Source organism: Meles meles, chromosome 21 (assembly GCF_922984935.1).
Source record: "Meles meles chromosome 21, mMelMel3.1 paternal haplotype, whole genome shotgun sequence".
NCBI lineage: Eukaryota > Metazoa > Chordata > Mammalia > Carnivora > Mustelidae > Meles > Meles meles.
The window spans coordinates 12195994-12215633 of record NC_060086.1 but is presented as its reverse complement, the minus strand read 5'-3'; the positions used below and the strand labels follow the sequence as shown (position 1 = coordinate 12215633).

Below are 19640 nucleotides of genomic sequence, written 5' to 3'. Positions count from 1 at the left end.
TTTTTATGACTAGTATTCCATCACACACATGTACACATACCACATCTTTATCCATCCGTCAATCGATGGACACTTGGACTTCTTCCCTCTCTTGGCTATTGTAAATAATACTGCTATAATCGTAGGGGTGCCTGTATCCTAAAAGGGAGAAGTATTTGAAATTGTTTAGGTTGTATCATTTTGTCAGTGAAAACAGGGAAGTTTGCTTTAGAAGTAAAGTTTATATAATTTTGTTTTTTTGCCTTTATGGATGGATTCTGCTTTTAAGGATTGAACACATCATTATAAATTTACAAGCACTTCTCATAGAACAAAATCTTGGACTTGGTTAGTCACATTTGGAAATCATAATTTTTAACATTGGAATGAACAGTGAGGTGTTGAAAATGGTTATGAAAATGCAAACCAATGATGAATAAGAAATTAAGAAACTTGCATTTAAATGGATCCTTACTGTAAGACTACTGGTTTTGTAAATAAGAAGCCTTGTTTATTTGGAGCTTGCTGAAATTCACTGTGGATTCAAACATAGGACTATTTACTATAGTTTTCCAAGGGAAAAAAAATGTACTATAGAATTCTCCCTATAGGGGCACCTCGGTGGCTCAGAGGGTTAAGCATCTGCCTTCGGCTCAGGTCATGATCCCAGGGCCCTGGGATCGAGCCCCGCATCAGGCTCTCTGCTCAGCAGGGAGCCTCCTTCCCCCTCTCTCTCTACCTGCCTCTCTGCCTACTAGTGATCTCTGTCAAATAAATAAATAAATAAATAATCTTAAAAAAAATTCTCCCATAGATAATTTTTTTTTTAAAGATTTTATTTATTTATTTGACAGACAGAGATCACAAGTAGGCAGAGAGGCAGGCAGAGAGAGAGAGGAGGAAGCAGGCTGTCCGCAGAGCAGAGAGCCCGATGCGGGGCTCGATCCCAGAACCCTGGGATCATGACCTGAGCCGAAGGCAGAGGCTTTAACCCACTGAGCCACCCAGGCGCCCCTCCCATAGATAATTTTAAAAATTCTCCCTTTTAAGCCTTCCAAAGAGGGGCGCCTGGTGGGCTCAGTCGGTTAAGCATCTGATCCCAGGGTTCTGGGATCGAGACCCACATCCGGCTCCCTGTTCATCAGGGAGCCTGCTTCTCGCTCTCCCTCTGCTGCTCCCCCTGCTTGTGTGCGGCCTCTCTCTCTGTGAGAGAGGATTTAATAGGATGGTTGTTTCTATTTGTCTCCTCTTTGCTTCTAAAATGTTAGCTCTTTTTTCTTATTTTTATCAAAACTTAACCAGGTCAATGAAAAAGACATTTGTTCTTCCAACTCTGCAGACTTCCTTGAGCTCTACATCGGACTGACCGAAATTTGCCTAGAAAAGACTGTAAAGGGGCTTGCTGCTTGGGAATAGGTCATCTTCACAGGATACACGTTCCCTCTTCTTGGAACAAATGATCTTGCTTTATTGTGGCATATGTTTTAAAGGGAGTGTCTGGGTTGCGTTGGGAGGGCGCGTGCTGGCCCCGCTGCTTCCCACGCCCACGTTGCCATCTTTACAGCAGGCGCCTGTTGGGTCCGAGGAGTCCCTGAGCACTGGGTGTTCTGCTGGTAAGCAGATGCGATATTTACAGGAGCAGCAGCAGGCTGAGCTGCAGTTTACCTCTGCGGGTGTCTTGAGTAGCTCTCTACCAGCAATTTTTCAAAGTGTTTCTTTACATAACAATATAAGGAGTTTTTCTAGGGCAGCTGTGCCTTACCACGGTATTGATGGGAATTCTCCAGTTAACCGATTCACGCTTACAGGTGTTTTTGTTTGTTTGTTTGTTTTTAAAGATTTTATTTATTTATTTGACAGAGATCACAAGTAGGCAAAGAGGCAGGCAGAGAGAGAGGGGGAAGCAGGCTCCCCGCTGAGCAGAGAGCCCGATATGGGGCTCGATCCCAGGACCCTGGGATCATGACCTGAGCCGAAAGCAGAGGCCTTAATCCACTGAGCCACCCAGGCACCCCTGTTTGTTTGTTTTTAAAGGCAGTGGTTTTATTCTGTTTTCCCATCTCCTATCTATTATTTCTGCTCTCAGAAAGTGAGTGATTTGTTTGAAGATTGGGGAATAGGTTCTGATTTCTTTCTTTCCTTTTTTCTTTTTTCTTAAAGATTCACTGATTTATTTTAGAGAGAGTTGGGGAGGAGGAGAGGGAGAAGTAGACTCCCTGCTGGGCACAGAGCTGGATGCGGAGCCCTGATCCCAGGACCCTAAGGTCATGCATGACCAGAGCAAAAATCAAGCGGACGCTTAACCAACTGTGCCAGCCAGGCGCCCTTAGGCTCTCTTTTCTTTTTCTTTTCTTTAAGATTTTGTTAGAGAGAGAGTGAGACAGAGATCACAAACGGGGAGCAGCAGGCAGAAGGAGAAGGAGGCTCCCCTCTGTAAGGAGCAAGCAAGGAGCCCGAGGCGGGACTCGATCCTAGGACCTTGGGATCATGACCTGAACCTAAGGCAGATGCTTAACGGCCTGAGCTGCCCAGGCGTCCTGCTGCCCACCACCCACCTCTGCCGGCTTTTTTTTTTTTTTTTAAGATTTTTATTAGGCTCTGTTTTCTAACTCCGGAGGCTTATCTCCTGCTATACTGAAATCTGCCAGCCCTCTACCGCTGCTGATTAGTAAGAAGACTTGGCGGAAGCATGTTTCTGCTCCTTTGACATGAGCTGTTGTTAGAGACGCTGGATCAATAGCACGTAGAGATACAGACGGACAAGGATGGTCCTTAGGGGAGTTGGCTCCCGCGATAGTGGAGGCCGAGAGGTCCCACCAGCGCTGTCTGCACGCTGGAGAACCCGCAAAGTCAGCGGGAAGGTCCTGACAACTCGGGAGCTGACAGGGCTCCTGGTTCGAATCTAAAGGCCCAAGAACCAGGAGTCCAGTATCTGAGGGCAGAAGGTGGAGGTCTGCGCTCAAACTGCCCCTTCTCTGCCTCCTTCCATTCTGGCCCCACGCCAGTTGGTGAAGCCCACCCGGGTTTGCAAGGGCACTGTTCACTCCACCCATTCGCTTCTGGAAACGTTCCTAGAGAGACACCCAGAGGGAACACCTTCCCAGCAGCGAGGCGTCCCTCAGCCCCGTCAAGTAGATGTAAAATGAACCATCACAGTCGTGCCGCTGCCTCTTGTCGGCTGAGTCCTCAGATGCCCTGAAAAGGCTGCTTTTTGTGGGAGTGGAAGGGTGCTGTCTTATCTCCACTACAGGTAGTTTGTTCTGTATGGGGCAAGGGCCCCCAGACACGTGTCTGGATTCATCCAGAAACTGAGAACGCAGCAGCGAGAGGCACACCCCCCTTCCCCAGCCTTGTTCCCTGGTGCCTGGGGGTGCCTGAGCGGGTGGGCTCCGTGTCCCTGCACCCAGCTGGGGGTCTGCTGGGGCTCACTGGTAGATCTGTGTTCACATTGTCCACTCCACCGTGTAAAGCCAAGGTTTGGCAGATACGTGATTTACTTCTGGAATTTCTGTTAAAATCCAGGTCTCCTCTCTTTCCTGTGTGAGGGATTCTCTAACAGGAGCATTGTGAACCAAACGCTGCCTTTGAGTTCCAGGTGACCGTGGTGTACGGGGCTTAAACATGCTGTGTACTCTGGGAATCCGTTCCCTGAATTTTTCACACCGTCTCTAAAAAGAGTCCTGGGAAACTGGAACCAACATTTTTATTTTAACACATCATTTAATATGGTAAATATTATGGCAAAAAAAGCAATTTTGTTTTTCCATCGGCTTCTTGTAGGTTCGCTATGAGTTTGTGCTTTCAGAACGGAAGTGGCAAAATACTAGCCCTTCCCTCTCAGATTTGACCTTGACCGTTTTACTACTCCGATTTGTAACAGATGGCGCCTTGGGGTTCGGTGTGTTGGGCGGAGGAAGGGTGATCTAGAAAAAGGGATGAGAATGCCCAGGGGGTGCCTGAGTGGCTCAGTGGGTTAAAGCCTCTGCCTTAGGCTCATGATCTCGGGGTCATGATCTCGGGGTCCTGGGATCGAGCTCCACATCGGGCTCTCTGCTGGGCGAGAAGCCTGCTTTACCCTCTCTCTCAGCCTGACTCTCTGCCTACTTGTGATCTCTGTCTGTGTCAAATAATTGAATAAAATATTAAAAAAAAAAAAGAAAGAAAATGCCCAGTTCATTCCAGATGAGACTCGTTCAGGCTGAGGAACCTTCCCCCGGGAAGTAAGACACCCCAGGGCTTAAATACTGTGGAGGCCTCTTCCTTTCTCAGTGGGAAAAATGGGTCATTTTTTTCACAGTTTAAGTATTTTTGTTATGGCTATTAGCATGATCAAAAAGTCCTGGAATTTCTTTTAAAACCCATTCATTGGGACAGGGATGTTTTTTGAAGGTATGCCTTATTTCTGAAGCTGTGGGGGAGGAGTGTGTGTTGCACTTGGAGTTGGCCAATGAGGTCAAATGTGGGAAGAGATCAAGCTGTTCCTTTATTTATTTTAAAATATTTTATTATTATCATTTTTAAAATTATTTATTTATTTGAAAGAGAGAGAGAGGGAGAAGCAGACTCCCCACTGAGCAGGGAGCCCAATGCGGGACTCAATCCCAAGACACCAGGATCATGACCTGAGCCAAAGGCAGACACTTAACTGACTGAGCCACCCAGGCATCCCAGGTGGTTCCTTTACTAAGTGGCCTTTATGAATCTGGGCACATTTCAGTGGCACATTCTCACCTCCCTCTGACGGTGAATGAGTGAAGTGAGCCCCAGTGGATGGGATGTTCCTGCCCTAACAGTGTGTACTTAGTGACCCTCAGGGTCATTTTAATGGAGTTGCCTAATCTGGGGGGAATGAAGGGGGTGTGAAGCAAAGTCCCCCTGGTGGTCTGTCATGTGAGGCTCGCTTTTGCCACAAGATGGAGCCACATGTCCATTTAGGGAGTGTTCCTTTGGGGAAGACCTTGGTTTTCTTTCTGTTTATTTTGTTTTTCCAAATTCAAACTCAAAAACTAACATAAAAATGCTGGACTTAATCCAGTTCGGTGTGGTTTGTTAAGCTCAGCGAGCAGGATTTATCAACCTTTACAACAAGATTTAATTCTTGAACTCAACACCTGTAGGTGATGCTTTAAAGCAAGATAAACGTGTTGGAAAATTAATTTGGTGGGCTTATTTATTTTTTTTATTTTGGAAAGTGACTTTTAGTATGAAACCACATTTTCTCTTCTTTCTTTCTTTCTTTTTAAATTTTTTTTTAAAGATTTTATTTATTTATTTGACAGAGACAGAGGGATCACAAGTAGGCAGAGAAGCAGGCAGAGAGAGAGGAGGAAGCAGGCTCCCTGCTGAGCAGAGAGCCCGACGCGGGGCTCCATCCCAGGACCCTGAGATCATGACCTGAGCTGAAGGCAGAGGCTTTAACCCACTGAGCCACCCGGGTGCCCCTCTTTTTTTTTTTTTTTTTTAAATGGAGCCAAATGCCGGGCTTGAGCTATTGACCCTGAGGTCAAGACCTGAGCTGAGACCAAGAGTCAGACACTTAACCCGCCAAGCCACCCATGTATCCCTGACACCACATTTTCGCACAGTATCGGTAAGAGCAGTGGTTTTGTTCTGAGAGGGCTTGTCAGAGAATTAAATTATGCCTAGGGATGCAAGCAGCTTCCTGGGGCTGCTCAGCCCCAGTGGGTCCCTTTGGATCGGTCGGGTCATAGGACTGTGGTGACTCTTCTTGGACCACAGTGGGTTCGTCCTGAGCCTGACCCATGTGTGAGAGCCTCTTGGAGACCCTGACGGGGAAATTTGCCACAGGAACGAGCCAAGTTTTCACTATAGAACTCGCAACTTTAGATTTCTTTCTGTAGCTCGTAGTGAAATGCTTTTAAAATGTCGGCATTCGTTAAAATATTGGGACATACTGTTGTTCTGCATCCTCAGTGAATTACTGCTCCTTGCAGTGCCTTTTTGTAAAAGATCTGTCAGGGAATTTTCTTAAATGATAAATTGTGATAATAGAGCGCATATAAATAGCAGATAAGCTATTTAATTTCTTGGAAATGTTCTGAGTACCACTTAGGACTTATTAAAATAAAGCAGCTTGTTTGAATAAACTCCAGGCTTCCTTTGTTAGATGTTTCCGTTTTATTCTCTTGGGGAAGAATTGCTAGGATGTTGCTCCCTTTCTCCGGCTTGATTCGAAATACAGTTACTCAGAGCTGCTCACATAAATTTTGCAAGGTCACAAAACCTGGCATGACTTTCTTTATAATAAAACTCATCTTCAGGGATGCCTGGGTGGCTCAGTGGGTTAAGCCGCTGTCTTTGGCTCAGGTCATGATCCCCGGGTCCTTGGATTGAGTCCTGTATCAGGCTCCTTGCTCGGCGGGGAGCCTGCTTCTCTCTCTCTCTGCCTGTCATTCTGCCTGCTTGTGCTCTCTCTCTCCTTCTCTCTCTCTGACAAATAAATAAAAAATCTTAAAAAAAAAAAAAAAACAAAAAACTCATCTTCATGTTACCAGGCTCCTATTTTTATGCATGTAGTTCGCCAGATTGGCTGTTCTTTTAAGATGCTTCAGAATGAGATGTTTTATTAAAAGAGAAACTAACAGTTCTGTCCTCTAACTCCAAAGAACTTTTCAGCTGCCATCTGACTATTTCGATAGCAAATAGCCATTTCGTTGAGCTCCTACCCCTGCCCAGCGGTGAGGCAGGGACTGCCAGTGGACCGCTCTCTACAATCCTCAGAACGATCCTGAAACACGGGGGTTCTCATTTATGGCTGAAGACACGAAGCTGAGTTCGCAGAGCTCATAAGTGGCAGAATTACGATTTAAACCATTTGCTGGGCGCTTTTTTTTTTTTCCTGGTCACTTCCTTTCAAGATAGTCATTCAACATCCAGGAAATAGTCATTGGGCACCTACTGTGTAAGTCATCCTTTTAGGTGTTGGAGACAGAGCAGAAAGTAAAACCCAGCCCTGGGGGGCAGCTGGCTGACTCAGTGGTAGAGCACGGGACGCTTGATCTCGGAGTCATGAGTTCCAGCTCCATGTTGGGTGTAGAGATTACTTTACTTAAAACAAATAGGGGCACCTGGGTGGCTCAGTGGGTTAAAGCCTCTGCCTTTGGCTTGGGTCGTGATCCCAGGGTCCTGGGATGGAGCCCCGCATCGGGCTCTCTGCTTGGCAGGGAGCCTGCTTCCCTTCCTCTCTCTCTGCCTACTTGTGATGTCTGTCTTGCAAGTAAATAAATAAAATCTTAAAAAATAAAATCAAATAAAACCAAGCCTGCTGTCCTCTCAGAGCCAAGCAGCTCATATTTGTTCCTCATTAAATAATGAGTGAAAGAAACAAGGTCTAAGCAGTTGTTAATGGAGGAGTAAGAAGGTCTTTGCTGTTATAAAGCTACTGACATTTGCTATTTGATTTTCTTTTTTTTTTAAGACTTTATTTATTTATTTGACACACACACAGAGCATGAGCAGGGAGAGAGGGGGAGAGGTGGGCAGAGGGAGGAGGAAGAAGCAGGCTCCCGGCTGAGCAGGGAGCTCGATCCCAAGACCATGGCATCATGATCTGAGCCAAAGGCAGATGCTAAATGACTGAGCCACCCAGGCGCCCCTGCTATTTAATTATCTGATTGTGAACATGAGAAAGGTCACATCAATGAACCCAGATTCTGTCTAGAGAGGGCAACACTGTTTCGTATTGGCAAGGTCTCCAAGGATGAAAGCCAGATCCCCCCCCTTTGTCTTGAATCTTTTCCTTTTTTTTTTTTTTTAAGATTTTATTTATTTATTTGACAGAGAGAGATCACAAGTAGATAGAGAGGCAGGCAGAGAGAGAGGGAAGCAGGCTCCCCGCTGAGCAGAGAGCCCGATGCGGGGCTCGATCCCAGGACCCTGAGATCATGACCTGAGCCGAAGGCAGCGGCTTAACCCACTGAGCCACCCAGGCGCCCTTGTCTTGAATCTTTTCTAACCTCAGGCTCTATCAGCCATGTTAGCCTCAGACTTTCTCCTGGCTGTCCAAGATTTACAAACGAGAACAACACAAAACAACTTGAATGAACCTAAAGTCATGAAAATTACTGATACTACCCAAAACAGTAGCTCCTACTGCATATTTAAATTAAAATAAACTTTAAAAATATCCAGTTCCTCAGTCATACCAGCCACCTTTCTAATGCTTCGTATCTCTACATGCAGCTAACGGCCACAGCCGTGAAAATGCAGAGAAAGAACATTTCTATCGTGGGAAGTTCGATTGGGCAGAAGGCATGCCACAGACATACATGTGACAATTTTGCTTCTTTGGGTTATGAAGATCTTGACTATATTAGAGGGTGTGACTTTAATTTTAACCTCCCCTGCCCATCCTCCCCCACCATCAAACTAAGACAAAAGCACTATTCTCTCGAAGTGGGAGGAAAGGGTATCACAAGTTTGCACATGATTTTCTGTAAGCTTTTGCTCTTCAAGCACGGATTGTCTTAGCCTCTCGCTTTGTATTGTATTCATGAGTGTATTAGGGTTCTGGAGAGAAACGGAATTGATAGTGTACAGAAGGCATAAAAGAGGAGATTGACGACAGGCATTGGCTTCCGCCATTTTGGAGGCTGAGATGGGCCTCGATAGGCTCTCTGCAAGCTAGAGAACTGGAAAAGCCGGGGACAGAACACCCCAAGACCAGAACAAGAACTCTGGGGTCTGAAGACGAGAGAAGATGCCCGTCCCTGCTCCAGAAGAGAGAATCTGCCCTTCTTCTGCCTTTTTGTTCTATTTAGGCCCATGCTGCCTGCCCCCATGGGTATGGGCAGATCTCTGTGGGTCCACCGATTCAAACGCTAATCTGTCAGGAAACAGCCTCGCTGGACACACCAGATACAACGTCCTACCAGGTCTCTGGTCCTGGTCCCAGAAGAGTCGACCCGTAAAATTAACCATCCCGGGAAAACCCTTCACGACCCCGGGATCAAGAGTTGCATGCTCTACTGACTGAGCCAGCCAGGTGTCCTTCTCTCTCTGGAAGGAGGATGTGGAAGTTGAGCACAGGGCCAGGTACACGGAAGGTCTGCAAGAGTGGCGTCCTCTCTTTGTCTTTACAGGATTCTGTAGACTTAAAAAATATATTTTAGGGGCACCTGGGTGGCTCAGTGGGTTAAGCCTCTGCCTTTCGCTCGCGTCATGATCTCAGGGTCCTGGGATCAAGCCTCACATCGGATTCTGCTCAGTGGGGAGCTGTTTCCCGCCTCTCTCTCTGCCTGCCTCTCTGCCTACTTGTGATCTCTCTCTTTGTCAAATAAATAAATAAAATCTTAAATATATATATGTGTGTGTGTGTGTGTATATATATACATATATATATTTCTTTTTTTTTTTTTTAGTTTTATTTATTTATTTGACAGAGAGAGGTCACAAGTAGGCAGAGAGGCAGGCAGAGAGAGTGAGAGGGAAGCAGGCTCCCTACAGAGCAGAGAGCCCGACGTGGGACTTGATCCCAGGACCCTGAGATCATGACCTGAGCCGAAGGCAGTGGCTTAAACCACTGAGCCACCCAGGCGCCCCTATATTTCTTTTTTTAATGTAGAACTGCTGGGCCTTCTCAGCTCTAAGCATTTTATTGTCCAGCGGCAATTGGTTTTAAAGTTTCTTTCAACCCTGCCCCTTTTGAAAACTCTCAGCTTCCCTGAGACTTGTCGTCGCAGCCGGTGGTGTAGGGAGAGGAGGGCGCACCCTGGTTTAGCACATTCCAAAGGAAAAACACGCGCAGGTTGAAAGTCTGACCTTGGCTCTGGCGATGGGACTTGAAGGTTCATGAGAACATCCTGTAATGCCGCCCTCTAGAGCCACTTGGGGACTCAAACTGTGAGAGAGGACAGCCTGAAGAATCCAGGCAGGTCTTGGGAGCTGTTGTCCCCCTAGACCTGTGGGTTTTACCAAGCAATCCTTGAGCTCCTTCCGGCTTCCAGCTTGGCCTCCCGCTTGTCGCCTCCAAAAATAGGATTTGGAACTTATTCCTCATGTGACCTAATGCGTGTCACATTCATGGGCAGGAAGTGAATGCTTTCCTGCCTGGCCTGAGCCGTCTCCGGGAGATGGTCTGGGAAGGAATGCCTTCTCTATCCTACCTCATGACAGAGTGTCAGCATGCTTAGGATAAGGCAACTTTTTCAGTCTGAAAACACAGCACGCTCTTCAAAACGGCAGCAGAAAAGGTTAGGTTGGCTAGGTTTGGATGATCCTGGATGTTTATGTCTCATAAAGTACGGTCAGCTATTAGTAATCGTGCCCTCCATCCCCTTGACCCCTGTTCTGGGCTCTGTGGGGCTCATAAAAGTGGTGAGGTCGGCTCATTAGGGAAACACTCACATCCTTGAAACAATTAGAGCAGATGACAGAATTTGGCTCGTTGACCCAACGTACGACAGACTAAAAGCAGACGGGCCATGGCTCAAAATGTTTGGCAGTAGTAATCTGAGGTTTCCGGGATTTGCAGTAAGAATCAGACGTCCTCATTTCATCACTTCATTGTGACCGTCTAGGGATACATGGCGAGCAGGGCCCGAGATTGTCTGGGGCATCCACGGCTCCGGGGGGAAATTGACACCCAAGCCCACCCTTAACTGCCTTTGCGTGTTGAGGTCTCTTTCAATGTCATGGACTTAATGTTCCTGATGTGAGGTGTATTTTAATGCATAACAAACAAACAAAACTTAAAAAAAAGGGGGGGCAACTTTTAAGGAGAAATGACCACGGCTGTGGAGTCAAGAGACCCAGCTAGATGAAGTGCCCCATGGCCCCAGACTGTCTTTCTTCCTTGGTTACGGAAAGACCTCCCCACCCTCTCTGTCTCTGGCTCTCTTATTCCTGAGGGTGGAGTGCCTACCCTGTCTCCCCAGCTACAGAACTTAACCCTCTGTACGGACTGAATTGCGTGCCCCGCTGCCCTCCCCCCATTCATAGGTTGAAGCCCGAACTTCCATTGTGAAGCTGTTTGGAGATAGGGCCTTTAGGAGGTGGTTATTTTTAAGTGAGGTCATGAGGCGTGGGGCCACCAGGATGGGATTAGTGTCTTTTATTTATTTGTTTAAATTTAATTAATTAACATATAGCGTATTATTGGTCTCAGAGGTAGAGCTCAGTGATTCATCAGTCTTATATAACACCCAGTGCTCATGACATCAAGTGTCCTCCTTAATGCCCATCACCCCCGCTTACCCCGTCCTCCCCCCCACTTCCCCTCCAGCAGCCTTCAGTGTGTCTCCTATGATTAAGAGTCTCTTAGAATTTGTTTCCCTCTCTGATTTTGTCTTATTTTATTTTTCCCTCCTTTCCCCTGTGATCCTCTGTTCTGTTTCTAAGATTCCACATATGAGTGAGATTATATGATAATTGTCTTTCTTTGACTGACTTCTTTAATAATACCCTCTAATTCTATCCATGTCATTGCAAATGGCAAGATTTAATTCTTTTTGATAGCTGAGTAATATTCCATTGTATATACATGCCACATCTTCTTTATCCATTCATCTGTTGATGGATATCTGGGCTCTTTCCATAGTTTGGCTATTGTGGCATTGCTGCTATAAACATTGGGGTGCAGGTGCCCCTTTGGATCAGTACATTTGTATCTTTGGGGTAAATACCCAGCAGTGCAATTACAGGGTGGTAGGGTAGGTCTATTTTCAACTTTTTTAAGAACCTGTTTTCCAGAGTGACTGCACCAGCTTGCATTCCCACCAACAGTAAAGAGGGTTCCTTTTTCTCTGCATCCTCACCAGCGTCTCTCATTTCCTGACTTGTTACTTTTAACAGTTCTGACTGGTGTGAGGTGTTATCTCCTTGTGGTTTTGATTTGTATTTCCCCGATGCTAAGTGATGTTGAACATTTTTTCATGTGTCTGTTGGCTATTTGTAAGTCTTCTTTGGAGAAATGTCTGTTCATGTCTTCTGCCCATTTCTTGATTGGATTGTTTATTTTTTGGGTATTGCGTTGGAGAAGTTCTTTATAAATTTTTGGGTGCTAGCTCTTTATCTGATAAGACATTTGTAAATATCTCCTCCCATTCTGTCAGTTGTCCTTTGGTCTTGTGGACTGTTTCCTTTGCTGTACAGAGGTTTTGTGTCTTGGTGAAGTCCCAAATAGTTCATTTTGGCCTTTGTTTCTCTTGCCTTCGGAGACGTGCCTAGCAAGAAATTGTGCAACCGAGGTCAAAGGGCTTGCTGCCTGTGCTCTCCTCAAGGATTTTGATGGATTCCTATCTCACATTTAGGTCTTTCATCCATTTTGAGTCCATTTTTTGTGTATGGTGTAAGGAAACAGCCCAGTTTCATTCCTCTGCATGTGGCTGTGCAATTTTCCCAATACGCTTTTTTGAAGAGACTGTCTTTTTTCTCACTGGATATTCTTTCCTGCTTTGTCAAAGATCAGTTGACCATAGAGTTGAGACCCAGCTTCTGGGCTCTCTATTCCATTCCATTGATCTATGGGTTTGTTTTTGTGCCAGCACCATACTGCCTTGTTGATTACAACTTTGTAATAGAGCTTGAAGTCTGGAATTGTGATGCCACCAGCTTTGGTTTTCTTTTTCAACATTCCTTTGGCTATTTGGGGTCTTTTCTTGTTCCATACAAATTTTAGGACTATTTGTTCCAGCTCTGTGAAAAAAGTTGATGGTATTTTGATAGGGATTGCATTAAATATATAGATTGTTCTAGGTAGCATAGACATTTTAACAATATTTGTTCTTCCAGTCCATGAGCATGGAACATTTTTCCATTTCTTTGTGTCTTCCTCAGTTTCTTTCATGAGTGTTCTGTAGTTTTCTGAGTATAGATCCTTTGTCTCTTTGGTTAGGTTTATTCCTAGGTATTTTATGGGTATTGGTACAATTGTAAATGGGACCGACTCCTTAATTTCTCTTTCTCTGTCTCATTGTTTGTGTATAGAAATGCAACTGATTTCTGTGCATTGATTTTATATCCTGGCACTTTGCTGAATTCCTGTATGAGTTCTAGAAATTTGGGGGTGGAGTCTTTTGGGTTTGCCACATAGAGTATCATGTCATCTGTGAAGAATAAGAATTTGACTTCTTTTTTACCAATTTGGATGCCCTTTATTTCTTTTTGTTGTCAACAAGAAAGGTCTCAAATATAGAACTTAACTTTACACCTAAAGGAGCTGCAGAAAGAACAGTAAATAAGGCCTAAACCCAGTGGCAGAAGAGAATGAATAAAGATTAGAGTAGAAATCAATGAAATAGAAGCCAAAAGAACAATAGAACAGATGAACTGAACTAGGAGCTGATTCTTTGAAAGAATTGATAAGATAGACCCCTGGCCAGACTTATCCAAAAGAAAAGAGAAAGAACTAAATAAATAAAAACATGAATGAAAGAAGAGAGATCACAACCAACACTGAAGATAAACAAACACTCATAAGTTATGAGGAACTATATGCCAACAAATTAGGCAATCTGGGAGAAATGGATGCATTCCTAGAGAAGTATAAACTGCGAAAACTGAAACAGGAGAAATAGGAAACCTGAACAGACCCATAATCAGCAAGGAAATTGAAGCAGTGTTAAAAAAATCTCCCCAAACACAGGAGTCCAGGCCTGGATGGCTTCCCAGGGGGAATTCTATCACACATTTAAAGAAGAATTAATACCTATCCTTCTAAAGCTGTTTCAAAAAATAGAAATGGAAGGAAAACTTCCAAACTTGTTCTATGAAGCCAACATAATCTTGATCCCAAAACCAGACAAAGAACCCACCAAAAAGGAGAATTACAGACCAATATCCCCGATAAACATGGTTGCCAAAATTCTCACCAAGAGGCTAGCCAGTGGGATCCAACAGTACATTAATACTATTCCTTACCACGACCAAGTGGGATTTATTCTTGGCTGCAAGGGTGGTTCAACATCCACAAATCAATCAATGTGATATACTACATTAATAAAATAAAGAACAAGAACCATATGATCCTCTTAATAGATGTGGAAAAAGCCTTTGAGAAAGTATGGCATCCTTTCTTGATTAAAGCTCTTTACAGTGTAGGGATAGAGAGAACATACCTCAATATCGTAGAAGCCATCTACAAAAAGCCCACAGCGAATATCATTCTCAATGGGGAAAACTGAGTGCTTTTCCCCCAAGGTCAGGAACACAGCAGGGATGTCCACTCTTACCACTGTTGTGCACCATAGTCCTAGAAGTCCTAGCCTCAGCAATCAGACAAGAAAAAGGGATTGTTGTCTTTATAAGAAGAGGAAGAGACCAAAGTGCACTCTGTTTCTCTGCCATGTGAGGACACAGCAAGTAGGTGGCCATCTACAAGCCAGCAAGATGGCCCTCACGAAGGACGGAACCTCCCAGCACCTTGATCTTGGATTTGGAGCCTCTAGAATAGTGAAAAAGAAATGTCTGTTGTTCAAGCTGCCTGGTCTGTGGTGTTTCATTATAACAGCCCAGGATGACACACCCTTAGTGTACAATGGGTGTTTTGCTGGTAGGGATGTCTGCAGACCTGGGGCCCCCATTTCTGACCCACTGCTTCTCAGAGGGAAGCATGCCTGGAGCACAGGTTGGTACTTCCTAGAGAGTATGTCCCCAAAGTGCCAAGATAATCACCTCCTACCTTGCTGCTACAGAGGCCCATTGTGGGGATCAGAGAGCAAACATAACCACACACACAGACCTGACTACCTTTTCTCTCCGATGAACTTTACCATGTTGTGTTGGCCCGCAAGCTTAGAGAAGGGAAGCAGACTAACTTGGCGTGGTGTCCATATGTGGATGTTGCTCTCTTTTTGGAGTAATGAAAATGCTCTAAATTTGATTATGGTGATGGTTGCACAACTCTGAATATACCAAAGCCATTGAATTGTACACTTTATTTTAGATTTTATTAAATTTTTTTTAGTAATCACTATGCTCATTGTGGGGCTTGAACTCACAACGTTGAGATCAAGAGTGATGTGCTCTTCCAACGGAGCCAGCCAGGGGCCCCGAATTGTATACTTTAAATGGATGGATATTATGGTATATAAGTTGTATCTCAATAAAGTGCTTAATGAAGCCATTTAATTCTATGCTAGAGCCAGTTAAAGGGGAGAAATGGAGTAACAGGATGGGAGCTAGGGAAGCCTAAGTTACGGACAGACATGCCACACTCAGTGGTTCTTAGCACAGGGTAGTGGGTAGCTGGACTCACCCTTAGGGGTCATTTGGAAATGTAGGTGTTTGTTGGTTGATTCTGTGACTTGGGAAGTGCCTTTGACATTGAGAGGGAAAGAGCCAGAGAAGCTAAACATCCTACAATGCCTACATCAGTCCTGCACACTAAGAATTGTCCCACCTACTAGCACCCCATTTCCTAACCCCTCCCACCAACCAAAAAACTCTGCTCAAGGGAGATTTCTTGACGTTAACATTTATGTATTTTGGTACCTTTCTGCACAAGGCTTTGAAAAGCTCTGTTGCATTTTTGCAACCACAGGAATAAATTTCACATCAGTTTCCATGCCTGCAGCTTTGTGAGGTATAACTGACAAATAAAGTTGTAAGATATTTAAAGTATAGGGACAAAAAAATAAAAATAAAAAAATAAAGTATAGGGGCATCTGCCTTTGGCTCAGGTCATGATCTCTGAGTCCTGGGATCAAGCCCTGAGTCGGGCTTCCTACTCAGTAGGAAGTTTGTTTCTCCCTCTCCCCACTGCTCGTGCTTTCTGTGTCTCTATCTCTCTCTCAAATGAATAAAATCTTAAAAAATAAAGTATACATCATGATAAAGGATTTCCTCCCATCTAGTTCATTAGGACATCCATCACCGTGTGTGTGTGTGTGTGTGTGTGTGTGTGTGTGTGTGTGTGTGTATTTGGTGAGAACACTGAAGTTCTACTTTCTTAGCAGATTTCAATTATACAATACAGTGCTTTCAACTACAGTCACTATGTATACATTAGAATCCCAGACCTTATTTATCTTAGGGCTGAAAGTTTGTACCCTTTTACAAACATCTCAGTATTCCCAGCCCCGACCACTTTTCTGCTTTTCCGTTTCTATGAGTTCGACTTTTTTTTTTTTTTTAAGATTCCACATATAAGTGATGTCACGTAGTATTTGTCTTCTGTCTTTCTCTGTCTGACTTATTTCACTCCACGTAACGCCTTCAAGTGCCATCCGTGTTGCCACAAATGACAGGATTTCCTTCTTTCTCCTGGCTGAATACCCTTCCATTGCATGGATGTGTATGTACTTCTCATCTTCTTTATTCACGCGACCGCTGATGGACATTTAGGGTGCTTTCACATCTCGGCAATTGTGGATAATGCTGCAGTGAGCACGGGAGTGTAGATGTATCTTCAATATCCTGTTTTCATTTCCTTTGGATGTAGACCCAGTAGTGGGAGTGCTGGATCATATGGTGGTTCTATTTTAGTCTTTTGAGGAATTTCCATACTGTTTTTCTTAGTGGCTGCAGCAATTTACATTCCCACAAATGGAGCAGGAAGGTTCCCTTTTACCCGCTTCCTTGCTAAGGTTTCTTGTTGTTATCTCTTGTCTTTTGGATGACAGCCATTCTAATAAATGTGAGGTGAGATCTCATTGTGGTTGTGCTTTGCATTTCCTTTTTTTTTTTTTAACTTTATTTTATTTGTCATCGCTACACCCCACATGGGGCTTGAACTCATGACCTTGAGATCAAGAGTCGGATGGTTTGCATTTCCCTGATGATGAGCGATGTTGAGCACCTTTTCACATCTATGTTGACCACCTACTGGTCTGTCTGCTTTGGAAAAATGTCTCTGTGGTTTCTTCTGCCCAGGTCTAAACTGGATTTGTTTGTTTGCCCATGGAGTTGTGTGAGTTCTTTGTAGCTTTTGGACTTGAACCGCTTCTTATCAGAGGGATGCAAATAGTTTTTCCCCCATATTCCATAGGTGGCCTTTTCATTTTGCTGGTCGTTTTCTTTGCTGTATGGAACATTTTTAGTGTGATGTAGTCTATTTTTGCTTTCGTTGCTTAGCTTTTGGTATCCTGCCTCTGCTTTTGATTCTTGAACCAGATCAAACTAAGCCAAGAGCTGGTCTGTCCTTCAGCCCAGAGGTCCTCACTTCTGCGGGATCTGCTGGCTCTGGTTTCTTCTGTGGGGTCTCGCCCAGGTTTTGTTATTTGTTTAGAGGTTATTTTTAGCTGGCCGGACCAGTTTTGTGGTAAATCTTTTGGGTACTTGCATGGCATTATTTTTTTTTAACTGATCATGACTATTTTAAACGGAGTGAGTATAAGTTCTAGGGCAGAAACATTTCCTTTTTAAGGCGCCGTTCCTCTGGCAGTTAGAAAAACTAATCCAAAAGATTAGCAAAAATAGCCTCTCGTTAAATAGCTTGAATCTGGTGAAATGCAGGCATTTCTTCTGTTCAAAGAACCTCTCCCGGGTGAGAGGAAGAAAGAAGAAAAGCTGAGGGTTGCTGTAGAAGTCTGCGGATAGTGAAATCCTTAGGAACCAAAATTTCTTTTGTCTAAAACCAGGAAGCTTACCTTCGTCAGTGATAAACACTGTATACCTGGCCCAAAAACACATCACCAAAAATTTAAGTCAAAGCAGGGGTTCTGCTGGGAAGAAAAGCTCTTTCCTTTGAATCTGGGGGCAGCCATCAGCGAAAAGTTAAGCCAAGATGGGTGGTTCCAAGTAGGTCCAGGAGCTACGGAGGAAGACGCAGTTGGTGTAATGTACTTTCTTCTTGGGGTACAATGCTGGGAGGACCACCAGCTCTCTGCCCTTCACAGCACCTCCCCTCAACCCCGCACACAACCCAGCCTGATCAAGCATGCAGACTGGGATACAAGGGCAAGCAATGTTATATCCTACATAAGACCTCTGCGAGACATGGTGGCCACCCAGTGCCCAAGGGCGAGAGCTGCAGCAAGCCTGTCCATCCTGGTGTTAACCAGCTCAAATGCCTGAAGCCTTCAGTCTGTTGCAGAGGAGCAAGCTGGACACCACAATGGGGCTCAGACAGTCTTCAGATCTTACTGGGTTGGCAAAGAGTTCACATACAAATTCTTTGAGGTTATCCTCATCGATGCATTCCATAAAGCTATTGGGAGGAATTCTGACACCCAGGGGATCACCAAACCAGTCCACGAGCACAGGGAGATGCGGGGGCTGACATCTGCAGGCCCAGAGAACGTGACCTTGGGAAGGGTCCCAAGTTCAAGCAGACCACTAGTGGTTCTCGGGGTGGGGTGGGGGGGGCATACAGAAGAGGCAGTTCTCTCCAGCTCTCCCAAAAGTAATGTTTGTGAAAACATTAAAAAAAGTAATGTTTGTGAAATTCTTACCTAAGAAAGGACTTGGGACAGTCGTGTCTGCTTCGAAGTGTTCTTTAATTTATCCATTAAAATGAATTGTCTGGAGGCGCCTCGGGGGACTCAGTGGGTTGAGTGTCTGCCTCCGGCTCAGGTCATGATCTCAGGGTCCTGGGATCGAGTCCCATGTTGGGCTCCCAGTTCAGTGGGGAGCCTGTTTCTGTTGCTCCCCCACGTTCAAGTGCTCTCTCTCTCTCTGTCTTAAATAAATAAAATCTTTTAAAAAAGAAAAATAAATGACAGAATTTAAACTGCTATAATGTTTGAAAACTGTATCTTGTTTGTAATGACGAATGCATTTGTCTTTGCTTTATCTTATTAGAGAGTTTATACATTCATGTTAAATATGTTGTTTGCAGGGTGTGCGGGTGAGTACCTAGCTGGCTCAGTCGATAGAGCATGGGACTCTTTTTTTTTTTTTAAGTTTTTATTTATTTATTTGACAGAGAGAGAGAAAGAGAGAGAGAGAGATCATAAGTAGGCAGAGAGGCAGGCAGAGAGAGAGGGGGAAGCAGGCCCCCCGCCGAGCAGAGAGCCCGATGTGGGACTCGATCCCAGGACCCTGAGACCATGACCTGGGCCGAAGACAGAGGCTTAACCCACTGAGCCACCCAGGTGCCCCAAGCATGGGACTCTTGATCTTGGGGTTGTAAGTTTGAGCCCCATGTTAGGAGTAAAGATTACTTAAAAAAAAAAAATCTTAAAAAAAAAAAAAAACCAACAGGGACGCCTGGGTGGCTCAGTGGGTTAAAGCCTCTGCCTTCAGCTCAGGTCGAGATCTCAGGGTCCTGGGTTCGAGCCCTGCATCTGTCTCTCTGCTCGGCGGGAAGCCTGCTTCCCCTCCCCCACACCTCTCTGCCTGACTCTCTGCCTACTTGTGATCGCTCTCTCTGTCATAAATAAATAAAATATTTTTTTTCCTTCTTTTAAAGATTTTATTTATTTATTGACAGACAGAGACCACAAGTAGGCAGAGAGGCAGGCAGAGAGAGAGGAGGAAGCAGGCTCCCTGTAGAGCAGAGAGCCCGATGCGGGGCTCGATCCCAGGACCCTGAGATCATGACCTGAGCTGAAGGCAGAGGCTTTAACCCACTGAGCCACCCAAACGCCCCAATAAAATCTTTTTTTTAAAGATTTCTATTCATTTGTTTGACAGAGAGATCACAAGTAGACAGAGAGGCAGGCAGAGAGAGGGGGAGAGAGAGGGGGAAGCAGGCTCCCTGCTAAACAGAGAGCTCGATGTGGGGCTCGATCTCAGGACCCCGAGATCACGACCTGAGCCGA

General features: G+C 44.9%; 1 pseudogene; it reads left to right on the top strand.

The window, feature by feature from the left end:
* The first annotated feature begins 17662 nt into the window (after window positions 1–17662).
* On the top strand, window positions 17663–18284 carry LOC123934163 (annotated as a pseudogene).
* The last annotated feature ends 1356 nt before the right edge of the window (window positions 18285–19640 follow it).